This window comes from Schistocerca piceifrons, chromosome 6 (genome assembly GCF_021461385.2).
Source record: "Schistocerca piceifrons isolate TAMUIC-IGC-003096 chromosome 6, iqSchPice1.1, whole genome shotgun sequence".
In the NCBI taxonomy this organism is placed as follows: domain Eukaryota; kingdom Metazoa; phylum Arthropoda; class Insecta; order Orthoptera; family Acrididae; genus Schistocerca; species Schistocerca piceifrons.
Genome location: NC_060143.1, coordinates 384363248 through 384376971, shown reverse-complemented (window position 1 = coordinate 384376971; position 13724 = coordinate 384363248).

Sequence of the window (13724 nt, the reverse complement as noted above, 5' to 3'; positions counted from 1 at the left end):
GTGCGGGTTGTGATCTATTTTGTCAAGTGTATCTGCTCTTCAGCGATTACTATCAAATAACACAAAACGAGCAGTTCGGCTTCCCATCATACTTCCAGCCGTCTTGTATGATTCCGAAGTGTGCTCAGCGGCCGCCGACGTTCGTCTGAACGATTGGAAACTCTTCAAAATGAGCTATTCCGGGTAAAGACGAATGCTCCCGGCTGTATTCTGAATGCTCACATTTGGCAATATGTAGGCTAGCCACTGATCTACAAAGTCATTCAGAGAAATATCCATTAGATTTTATATGAAAACTAATTTTTAGCTCCATGATCCCATTGATTCACGTGGCCAAGAACCCTGAAATTCTCTTCATAAACGACCAAAGCTGACCATGAAATGACATTTTAGGACTAGCACACATTTACAGAGTATACAAACAGTTACACTAGACACAGATATTATTTCCACATTTTTCTAATCATCTACGGCACAGTCAGAAGTCAGTCGGTCACAATATATTGTAAACGGCGCTTTTCGTTTTGCTCCATTCGTTGTTTGCTGTATACGGCCTTGCCATTATTTTGAATTTTTGAATTTTCGCACCAGCTATGTTTGGATTGTTCCTGCTAGCTCACGACTGTGGCTTTTCTCACAAAATTCGCTGAAGAGCGAGATTCGCACTTTGATGTTTTCTCAGGTACTTCGAAAGTACGAAATTTAAAATTAATAGCACCTCCACTGTCTCACTACGAATTGAAATAGCTGCTTATTATTATTATTATTGTTATTATTATTACAAAAAGGTTTGTTACGTTCTGCAGAGATGGAACCTGACAGGCTGCACAATGATTACGGACTTCATAGCCACACAGGCAAAAAGTCTACATATCTTTGACTGGAGTAAATTGGATCACTACGTTTACTACGGTCTGTGAAGCAGGAGTGAAACCTGTTTTCCAACGCACAGTTTCGAACGACGAATGGGGTATAAGTAAATGCCAACTGTGTATTTAACTATACGTAGGTAGATCTCCCCTTTGGACAAAAGAGAGCCACTTGTATGAATATCAACGGTTCAGATGGAAACCTAGTTCTAAGCAAAGAAGGGAAAGCAGAAAGGTGGAAGGAGTATATAGAGAGTTTATACAAGGGCGATGTACCTGAGGACAATATTATGGAAATGGAAGAGGATGTAGATGAAGATGAAATGGGAGATACGATACTGCGTGAAGAGTTTGACAGAGCACTGAAAGACCTGAGTCGAAACGAGGCCCCGGGAGTAGAAAACATTCCACTGGAACTACTGACGGCCTTGAGAGAGCCAGTCCTGACAAAACTCTACCATCTGGTGAGCAAGATGTATGAGACAGGCGAAATACCCTCAGACTTCAAGAAGAATATAATAATTCCAATCCCAAAGAAAGCAGGTGTTGACAGATGTGAAAATTATCGAACTATCAGTTTAATAAGTCACAGCTGCAAAATACTAACGCGAATTCTTTACAGACGAATGGAAAAACTGGTAGAAGCCGACCTCGGCGAAGATCAATTTGGATTCCGCAGAAATGTTTGAACACGTGAGGCAATACTGACCCTACGACTTATCTTAGAAAATAGATTAAGGAAAGGCAAACCTACATTTCTAGCATTTGTAGACTTAAAGAAAGCTTTTGACAATGTTGATTGGAATACTCTCTTTCAAATTCTAAAGGTGGCAGGGGTAAAATATAGTGAGCGAAAGGCTATTTACAATTTGTACAGAAACCAGATGGCAGTTATAAGAGTCGAGGGGCATGAAAGGGAAGCAGCGGTTGGGAAGGGAGTGAGACAGGGTTGTAGCCTGTCCCCCATGTTATTCAATTTGTATATTGAGCAAGCAGTAAAGGAAACAAAAGATAAATTCGGAGTAGGTATTAAAGTCCATGGAGAATAAATAAAAACGTTGAGGTTCGCCGATGACATTGGAATTCTGTCAGAGACAGCAAAGTACTTGGAAGAGCAATTGAACGGAATGGACAGTGTCTTGAAAGGAGGATATAAGATGAACATCAACAAAAGGAAAACGAGGATAATAGAATGTAGTCGAATTAAGTCGGGTGATGCTGAGGGAATTAGATTAGGAAATGAGACACTCAAAGTAGTAAAGGAGTTTTGCTATTTGGGGAGCAAAATAACTGATGATGGTCGAAGTAGAGAGGATATAAAATGTAGACTGGCAATGGCAAGGAAAGCGTTTCTGAGGAAGAGAAATTTGTTAACATCAAGTATAGATTTAAGTGTCAGGAAGTCGTTTCTGAAAGTATTTGTATGGAGTGTAGCCACGTATGGAAGTGAAACATGGACGATAAATAGTTTGGACAAGAAGAGAATAGAAGCTTTCGAAATGTGGTGCTACAGAAGAATGCTGAAGATTAGATGGGTAGATCACATAACTAATGAGGAGGTATTGAATAGAATTGGGGAGAAGAGGATTTTGTGGCACAACTTGACAAGAAGAAGGGACCGGTTGGTAGGATATGTTCTGAGGCACCAAGGGATCACAAATTTAGCACTGGAGGGCAGCGTGGAGGGTAAAAATCGTAGAGGGAGACCAAGGGATGAATACACTAAGCAGATTCAGAAGGATGTAGGTTGCAGTAAGTACTGGGAGATGAAGAAGCTTGCACAGGATAGAGTAGCATGGAGAGCTGCATCAAACCAGTCTCAGAACTGAAGACAACAACAACAGGTAGATATCCGTTTGGTTCAACAACCTATTGCAATAAAACAGCTATCCCTCCACGTCCGAGACGGCAGACAAGCATAATGTGACCAGTTGAGGCACTCAGACCCGTTCCATCGTTAAATCCAGAGTATATCGCAGCTGGCTGTGCATATACCTAAATTTCCTAAGATTGTGAACAATGTATTACCTGTTCTTGGTCAAACAACAAACAGTTATTCGGTTCTTTTTATCTTGTTCCCTTGCTGACGCAAAGCTGTCACGAACCCAAAGGTAGTTTTGAATACCACATTGCTTTGTTCGACAAAGTGGTGGAGATGGTGTGGTCCACAGAACACCGAAATGTCAGTAGGGCAAGACACCTATTACGATACGGAAACAGAGACCGACAATAGCATTGGTAGTGGTCTGGCAGTGAACTTCGAACACGGGAAATATGACGCAAGAATCCGTATTCTTGTGAAATAAGTGTACTAGATGTTAATATTTTTCATTTATACTTTACAGGTGGACCTGGTAGTCTGATGTGGAAGTGTGTAACTGTAAACGGTTTTCTTACTTTGAAAAATAATATATTGGAGAAATCTCAATCAAAAACTAAGATTAACATCTCCTAGCTAGAGCTGATAATAAGTAACATCGTGGTCGCCTTTTCACTGTAAAATTATTTATTTGTAAAACCCAGTAGTGCAACTTCGACCGTGTGGCCGTTAGCGGGTGGAAATTACGCTCCTGATTACGACCTTCTTGTGGGTATTGTACTCTTTGAATTGCATTGTAAATGTAATGTTAGTGTTCTGTTTAATTTTTGCTCGTATCAATAATAATGATTGGGGCAAATGATTGATTCCACATTTGTTTTTGTTTCATATAAAACATAATCTGATTTCGTTGCATGGTAGTCCGTCATTTCGTGTCTTTTTCTTACTGCTTACGAATCCGTGTGTGATATGCTCGATTTAGATGCATTGTAGGTATATTTCTCGTATTCTACCTTAATTTTGTTCTCATCCGGTTTTCATAGTCTTGCATTTAATGGATGCCATCCAAATTTTAGTTGACTTCAGGCAAAATGTATGGGTTGCCTGTTAATGAAGTACGAACACATTTGCGTAACTACCGCCGCATTTTTAGCATATACAAGAAAGAGTAGTGTAGTCACTATGACTACAAAGCATAGTAGTACTCATCTACATCTACTGTACACCCATTCTCTGCAAACCATTCTGTAACGCTTGGCACTCAGCAGCAAAAAACGAAACGTATCGAAGCAGATTTATATCCTCACCCCATGACAAGATGTAATAAACTTGAATAGTAGTTCTGTCAAAACCTGCTTACATGGAGTTCTCCATTGAATGCGAGGAAGTACGGAGAATGGACGCAATCAAAATTAGTATATCTAGAATGAGATTTTCACTCTGCAGCGGAGTGTGCGCTGATATGAAACTTCCTGGAAGATTAAATCTGTGTGTCGGACCGAGACGCGAACTCGGGACTTTTCTATTCGCGGGCAAGTGCTCTACCAACTGAGCTACCCAAGCACGACTCACGGCCCGTCCTCACAGCTTTACTTCTGCCAGTACCTCGTGTCCTACCTCCCAAACTTTACAGAAGCTCTCCTGCGAACCTGAGGACGAGTCGTGAGTCGTGCTTGGGTAGCTCAGTTGGTAGAAGACTTGCCCGCGAAAGACAAAGGTCCCGAGTTCGAGTCTCGGTCCGGCACACAGTTTTAATCTGCCAGAAAGCTTCATATCAGCGCACACTTCGCTGCAGACTGAAAATTTCATTCTGGAAACATCCCCTGGGCTGTGGCTAAGGCTTGTCTCCGCAATATCCTTTCTTTCAGGAGTGCTAGTTCTGCAAGGTTCGCAGGAGAGCTTCTGCAAAGGTTGGAAGGTAGGAGACGAGATACTGGCAGAAGTAAAGCTATGAGGACGGAGCATGAGTCGTGCTTGGGTAGCTCAGTTGGTAGAGCACTGGCAAAAGTACCGAGTTCGAGTCTCCGTCCAGCACACAGTTTTAATCTGCCAGGAAGTTTCAACATTAATATACTTGCAATGCATTTAAATGGAACAGTTCTCACACAGATTCGTAAGTAGTAACAAGTACACCTAAGTCCAAAGAACACTATGCAAGGAGAGCAGCTTCTGTTTAATATGAAAAGAAAAAAAAAATGGAATAATTTGAACCGTCCAATATTACGGGTGAGACCGAAACGCAATCAGAATACGAGCAACATTTTTACAACGCAGTTCGAAGTGTGCAGTACACGGGAGAAGTCGTGATAAGAAGCGCAATGTGATGACACCAACTTCTGTTGACTTCGAAACGAAAACAAACATGAAGACTTAGAAGAATCATCCAATAAGAAAGCGAGCTGGTGGACTGATAAACTTGCAGCGCTCCAAGTGGCCTGGCAGCGAACCAAGGTCGTGTTATCGCATGTCCCTATATGAGTTTCACCATCGGCTACAGCCTAACATCCCAACCTTTGAACTGACTTAACCATCCACTTATAAGGATAGTTACTGTTTAAGTTATAATGTGAACCGTTGTCATTTTTCGTGGGATAGACGAGGATTGAACCGCGGACCTACGGAATTGTTGTATGACATTTCCTCACTTCGTAATCGAGCCGCAAAGTCACCAGATAGTGGCAGTCTAGCTGGGCTCGTCTCAAACACCACCGAGTTCTGAAGATGGCGTGGTGTTAACAAACAGGCGTTGCTTGTGCGCAATGGCGACTGACCTGCGGGTTCCCTGCTGAGCATGACTTGTGAGCAGCTGTGCTCGTCTCCTCCATCAGTGAGCGGCGGCAGTCTCGGGGGCGGCTGCGGCGGCGGCTGGGAGGGGCTGCCCAGAGACGGCGTGCGCTTCAGCAGGCGGAACAGCGACGTCGGGCACGGCTCACCTGTGGTCACAGAGCAACACATACTGCTCAACCATCTCACAACACACAACACATTTTAAAATTGCTGCTGCGTGGTTAATTAGAGGTATCAGGGTCGTCCAGAGTCTGATTGTTGAAAACTGGAAATTTGTGGTAAGTTCTATTGGACCAAACTGCTGATGTCATCGGTCCCTTGGCTTACACACTACTTAATCTAACTTAAACTAACTTACACTAAGGACAACACATACCCACCAATGCCTAAGGGAAGACTCGAACCTCCGACGGGTCTGATTGTTGGCACAATCAGTATTTGCAAGTGGAACGATTGTGTAAGCCACCAGTCAACTATGCTTTGGCCATTAAAAACATCACCATAAGATTAGTAAATAACGAAATTTTACTTATTGTACATATTTATCTCCCTCTTCTTCTTCTTCTTCTTCTTCTTCTTCTTCTATACAAATATAAATTAAAGAACCTCCTCGCTGTTTCTGTCTGCATGCTCGAGAAACTACCGCACGAATTCTGATATGTTTTCATTAATAGATGGAGTGATTCACGAGAAAGATTTACCTGTATAATTTACAAATGTTTCACGCAAACTCGCTGAACTATGATGAATTTAAGTCCCCTGGCACTGTGTAAACGATACCATTGCCATCTACCGCTGAACGGCAGGACTCCTTGGAATAGCCAATAGATGTTATAAACCAGCGAAAAAATGCTCATATCAGAGCACAATATAGCTGAATATACTCCTGTTTAACAGACTAAGTGAAAAGTGTGGTACCAGCTACCTCATTCTATCTTCCTCTGCACCTTTAAAAATTTTCCCAAAAATTTTGGCATGCAAACATATTCGCACTCTTTTTAACGTACAGCTCACATCTCACTCCCACAAGCTCTTCTAATCGTAGCTCGCTCACACCCACTAGTCCATCGCTGTAAGTCGCTCACACACATCCACTCCCACTTGCCCATTCTCACTCACTCATTCAGCCCGACTCATGGTCATTATCTCTTTGTGTCTGTCTGTCACTGTCTCCTGACTCAGGGCTACTGTCTCCGTTCTGTCATATTATTACTGGTCTCCTCTTACTGTCATTGTCTCCCTCTTGTCCTGTCTTATTGCAACTACCTCGTTCATTCCATCCCACTGCTGTTGTCTGTTGTCACTGTCACTGACAATCTCTTCCTCGTCGTCATTCGCTTAGATTCTGTCTCTTGTGACCACCGTCACTCACCCTCTTCGCTTCCTCCTTCTCTTTATTCCTCTCCCACTGGCACTGTCTCCATTTCTTCTTCTGTGGGTACTGCTCTGTCACTGTCGACTATCTTCTACTACTACTGTGTCTCTCCTTTTCTCACACACTGCCAATGTTTCCTTCACTCCCTCCATAACACAACCGACGTCTCCTATCATCCAGTATTTATTACTTTTCGGTCTCTTTCCCCCCTGCTATCGTTTCCTTCTCTTTCAGAAAATTAAGTGCAAGTATGTTTGCATGCCAATATTTTTGGAAAAAATAAAAGTGCTGAGGAAGGAATAATGAGGCAGCTGGTACCTTACTTTTCAGTCAGGCATATTCGGATTTTTTGTGCTCCGATAGCGGCATTTTACCCCTGGTTCCCTTCTTTTCCTGCCACAGCTGGTTTTGCCACTCACATGAAAATAACTTCATGGGTCAGTAAAATTTTGATACTTTACTTATATGAAGTAGAAATAACACAAAAGTATTTTTACGTCTCGAGCCGGATTTTGTGCGCAGCGATTTTTCGTGTGCTTCAGTATTACAGTAAGAGTCTGCAAAACTCTTTGTGATGACAGAGACACTTTGCAGCATACTTCTCCGTGGTACGTTATTTTGTGAACTACGTTTTCGCCTGACACTGGATTTTAGATGCGTATTTTACGTGTACAAGTAGGGTAACTCTGAACTTCTGTATATCGCAAATGCATATAAGTACGAAGACAATTTTCAAGTTTATTCAAGATCGGGATCTTAGGAATATATAGTAAGAATGTCAGCAATTTGCTGTGCATAGCCATCTTGGAATCTGCGATTCGGTTTTGGTACCCAAAACTATGTTTTTCGGGTTTTCTCAGAAACCACACATGGACTAAATTGTGCCTCATAAGCCCTTTGGCCGCTGTATAGGCCATATATAATGCAAAAAGGGTCAACCGATTTGCTCCATTACCCCAAGCTCAAGAAAGCGTGTAATATTCAATCTTTGAACCTATACTGTAGGATTGTTACAGTAAGACGATCCTTCTGTTGGGTATATAAATGGTTCCTAGCCCAAGGGCTACCCAATCCCGTTTTTATGCGCGGCGTTTTGGAACATATCAGGTAGTGCATGGCGTCACCTGCGTGCCGTTTAAGTCCCCTGCCGCATTATTGTGTCTGTATGAGTCTCTCTATGCCGTTTGTACGGGTCGCTTTTGCTTTTCCCTGCACAGAGCTGCTCTGCCGTCCCGCTGACACAGGTACATTTTTAAGAATGGAGGATGCCCTCTTTACCTTACGCTCGCCGTAGTATCGACGATATTCTCTGAATAGTAAACTTTGACTAGACGGGTATGCCTATGATATTTGAACGCTGTTGCCCCTGATGATGCTGCTTTAGGCCGCGAAACCAATCGTTTTTTTAATAAACAGCAATTTTACTAGCTGTTAGCGGAGTTTTTCCTAATATTATGTACACATGACTTGTTCGTGACTATGGCTACTTAGATTACTAAATACCTTACTAACTTCATTTTAATTGAAACGAATATATTACTCTTCAGTACTACGCATATGACTAGCGATACACTTAAAAAAACTTTGCCTTGGCTACACAAACTACAAATTCTTAAGAAATAATCGTCTACGGAATTGGAGCTGTCCAGAAAAAAAGTCTTTAGGCTATATTAAAAATTTTCTTTCCTGCTTAACAGATGTTTCATATCAATGCGAGCATGATGAAATATTTTTGTGAGTGCATACTGAACTAGTTTCTGAACCTCTGACATCTGTAGTAATGAGCACTACAGGTGATTATTACCACATTTTTATGAGGTCGCTTTCTAGTCTGTTTGCGATTGATTTTAAACTAATTTCCCGATGAGCTAGAGAACTTAAACTATCAAAACTGATTTTAAACTAACTTCCCGACGAGTTAGAGACCTGAAACTATCAAAATAGATCAGAAGTGGATGAGAATTCAGTATTAACTAGCTTTTGTTTTCTGGTGTGTCGCGAAAGTTACTTCGTGTAAAACTGCCATTTCCCCCTTTTCGTGTTCTAGTCGCGTACTGTTCGCGGGAAGAACGGTTGCTTGTAAGCCTCTGTGTGGCTCGAATCTCTGTCAATGTTTATCTTCACTGTCTTTTCGAAGGATGTACGGAGGAGGAAGCAATATATTGGTTGACTCAAGTCAAGAGAAACAAAGTAAACCTGAAATTTACCACATCTTTGTTGTAACCTGATCAAATTGTCTGAAATTGGTTGAGAAATTTCACACACACATGTCAGAAAGGTAGAAAATAACTATTTAAATAAATATAAACTTTTAATATATTACTTTTTAAATTGGACTAAAAAGTATGAAACATTTCTTTTAGCCCCATACACATTCCTAACTCCATCGAGGTAATCCTGAAAATTTGTGGTTTTGAATTTTTAATAGCTGTGAAAATACTTGTAAGGTTTAAAATGGAAAACGTGGGTCACGTGCAATAGATAACAGTAAGGAGGTGAACTGTTTGCACATCAATTACGTATCGCATGCGACCCATGTTTTGGGTTTAAATTTTACAAGAATTTTCATAGCTATCAAAAATTTACAAATTTTCACGACTGGCTATTTAGGGTAAGGAATCTTTGTGCGGCTAGGAGAAATCGTTTTATAATGGTTGATCCAATTCACAACGTGGTATATTAAAAACTAATTTTCATTAAATAATTTTTCTTGTATTATGGTAACTGTCTCCATCACTACTCTTCTCAAATTGTGATATATTATTAATCAAGAATGTAATTAAACGTTGTGGAGGAGCAGTTGAAAATGTCCAGTTCTCAGCCTTGAAAATAATTCATGCACCCTAAAAGAGGTACTGGTCGAATGATAAAAGTACGTAGTCTTCCACACCCCGAATAAATTTTAATGAATCCTTTCGAATATTAGTTGCCTTCATTTTGTAACAGTTCGTCATACGGTTATCTAACAGGGCACTGGAGGATATGTGCACCCATACCGTATTCTGATGCAGTCATCAGTCAACAAACATTAGGGGCTATTCATAGTGACTGAAAAGTCGAGGCTGGTACGGTCAACAACAAAATATTAATAAATAAATAAAAAATAAAAAAAAAATAAAATAAATTTAAAAAAATTGGAGTGAACTTTATATGAACTTTATATCGAAAACTAATGAGCTCAGGAGCGCTTTTCGCCAATAACATGGCAATTACGAACATACGTAAATAATTCACGTATACTCGAAAATGTTTTGAAATGAAATGTACATAAACGCCGTTCTCTTTCCGGTCACTTGTCTCTCTTGAGGAAAGGTTCTTGTCCAGAGGCACGAAAAATGGCTGAAATTTAATTTTTTCATACAAGCAGAGTTCTTATTAAAATGGAGTTTTACCACTTTATTACAAATACATTCAAATTTAAAAGAAATTATTCCATAACAAAATTAAACATGAGGGCTGCAGCCCTTGTCAAAGCATGCGCCACGCGGCGCGTACTGGTTTGCGCTTAGCGTTGTACAGACTTGTGGCTGTTTCCGGGGCACATAAAAATAAAAAAAAATTTTTAATTGGAATGAATCTGGCGGGCCATCACGGAGTTTTGAAAAATAGTTCAAAAAATGGAAGCTATTTGAAAAACATATCACTTACTCGGCATGTTTTTCTATATTCAAATGTTAAAAAATAGACATTTACAATTCGAATTTAAAATATGCTTTCGTTAAAGATCCTGAAATTTAATTATCTTTCAGTTATAGAAAATCAAATGAACCGGTTAAACTAGCGATGGTGTCCAAAACTTACGGTTAATCTGCGGTGCCAGGACCATAGAAGCACCCCGACTCAAGTCTGCCGCGCGGATTCGTGCCGGGGACCAGGCGCTCCTTCCCGCCCGGAAAGCCGTGCATTAGACCGCACGGCTATCCGGGCGGGCTCATTGGACATATATTCGTATACTAGTCGAACCTCTTCGTCAATTAATACATCGAGCGCCTACAGCTGGCTGTGCTTCGGTCGGCGTATGGTTCTATTCAAGAGCTCAAACTTCTAAAATACTTTCAATATATAAAAAAAAATAGTTTTGAAGACATAATCTGTACTCGTATTCTCCAGGGACGAAAATTGTGTCAAAAATCCATTTTTTGTCGGTCTTGACCAGAAGCTGCCTATAAGCAAACACTTGCGCATTGATTGATTACTGTTAACAGTACTCCAGACGAACAAGAACGACAGTAATAAATAACATTCTGGTACGCGTAGACTGCCCAATGGCAACGAATACATGTAGTTCAGAATTTTTGTCACAGCTCTACTGAACATTGAAGGACGCATCCAGCAGTTCATACTCCCCGTTCCATTGGTTAGCCTGTTCCATTAGAGTGATGTTCCCTTGTGATGAGAACCCTGTAAGTGCTCACTTTTCTCGCGTTAATCTGCGTTCATCAAACGCCACCCCCCCCCCCCCCCCCCCCCCCACCACTACACCCTGAGTCATTGCTGTCACCACATCCGACGAATACTGAACATTTGAGCACATGATTGGAGGTCGTCTAGAACTGTTGCAGTTACCAGCAATATACACTGGCCAAATGTGACACCGCGCCATGATACTTCACTCAGTGGTACAAGAGGAGTGGCATCTCTCTGAAATTGCAGTTACCTCTATTTCATGTTCTCTGCCTGTTTTCTGCAAACTTCTGTGAGGAGCACCACACACGATAGTTGCTATTAAACACTTATCAGAGCTTTTTTCCAGTTGAATTCGCATGTGGAGCACGGGAAGAATGATTCTTCAAATGGTTCAAATTGCTCTGAGCACTATGGGACTTAACTTCTGAGATCATCAGTCCCCTAGAACTTAGAACTACTTAAACCTAACTAACCCAAGGACATCACACACATCCATGCCCGAGGCAGGATTCGAAGAATGATTGTTAGACGCCTCTGTGCGCGCTGTAATGAATCTGACCCTGTCTTCCCGTTCACTATTGGAGCAATACGTAGGAGGTTGTAGGTGTATTTCCTCACTTAATGCAGGTTCTTGAAATTTTGTAAGTAGGATTTCGCCGGATAGTTTAGGTCTACCTTAAATCATCTGTCAGTTCATATGTATTGACCAACCCCGTGACGCTCTCCCATGGCTGAAAAAAACCTGTAGCTAGTGTAGCTGTCATCTTTTGTATAAGTTCGGCATTAGCTGTTAGTCCTATCTGGTATGGGATCACACACGTGAACAGTATCCTAGGATAGGTCGTACAAAATTTTTCTAAGTAATCTCCTTTGTAGACTAGTTGCTTTTACCCAGTATAGTATAAATTACTCGAAGTTTTCCTCCTACGTACTTCTTAACCTATGTGAACTTTCTACTTAATATATGAAGATAGTAACTGTTCCCTAAAGAACAGATACCATTGAGGATCGTGCAGCTTCTCTTGAATAAATGATAATTAATTGAAACCCTCAGCTGCCGACAGGCGTTGTTGATATACCTCGATGTGGACAGCTGAAAATGTGTGCCCCGACCGGGATCTCCTGCTTTCGTGGCAGACGCTTTATCCATCTGAGCCACGGAGGACACAAATGAATAGCGCGACTGCAGGGACTTATCCTTTACACGCATTCCGTGAGACCCACATTCCCAACTGTCCACAATCTACATACGTAATGTAGCTAATAGATATTTGCCCATCCACTCATTACTCGCGCACACTAAGCTGACGATTCCCGTAAGAGCTCGGGCAACCTGTGCGCATTCGCACAGACGGAGGTCAATGGCTGGGTAGCCTTTAACTATATATGTGAAGATAGTAACAGTTCTCGAAAGAACAGATACCACTGATGACCGTGCAGCTTCTCTAGAGTAAATGATAGCCAGGTATTTGCATAAGTTGACTGATTCCAGATGTAACAAACTGATAAAGCAGCCGTCTGCGTTTTGTATAGTACAAAATTTTACATTACTGTAATTTAATGCAAGTTGCCAGTTGTTGCAAGTTTTATCAACTCTGAAAATCTTTGTGCAGCTTTCTTCAGACAGTATTTCATTATAAATAACTGCATCATCGACTAAAACTCTTAGGTTACTGTTAATATAGTCTGTGTGATGTCGTCCGAAGAACGAGGCCACAAAGCAAAGTTAGTGCCTCCCGACGGAACCACAAGTAAGCGTAGTCGTTGCCAGACGCTGCGACGACCGAGCGAAGTCGGTGTAGACACGTCTTCAAGAGTTCCATTTCCGACCGCTGCCGCATGCCGAGGCTAGAGATGGGCAAAACTGTTCTTTTCAGAGATCGGATCAGAACTGTTCACTCCCTGAAATGAATTAGCTCTTTTTCATGACTCACCACTCATTTACAATAGAAAATAAATGGAAGGCACATTGCCCTTTAAACTTGGTTTATTCCACTACTATACCTGTATTTTGATCTTATTTGATTCTATTTTGAAGTAACACAGATAATGAGTAAGAATTTTGTATTGTTTATTGAAATTTCCACGATATGACAAAGTTTTTGATTATTGATTTATTTTGCACTATCGTGGTTTTTTGGGTGATCGGAAAATGTTGTAACTTCAGATTTACATTAACAATATATTTGGCTACAATGTATTAAAATTTCATTAACCTCATACAAATACATCGCAAGCCATATATTTTTAAAGTGAACGTTTCCTTCCGAAGACGCCTAAAATCGCAAAATCCGTACCAGAATAAGAAAAAAAACTATAAATTTGACTGTACAACGAAAGTGCTGCATATAGCCTTACGCAGAATAAAACAAGGAAAATATTGGTGTATCACATTTTGCGATACGTTTATCGGTTCGCTCGTAATTAAAGCGTAAATTCGAGTGTCCATAATAAAAATCCTATAGTA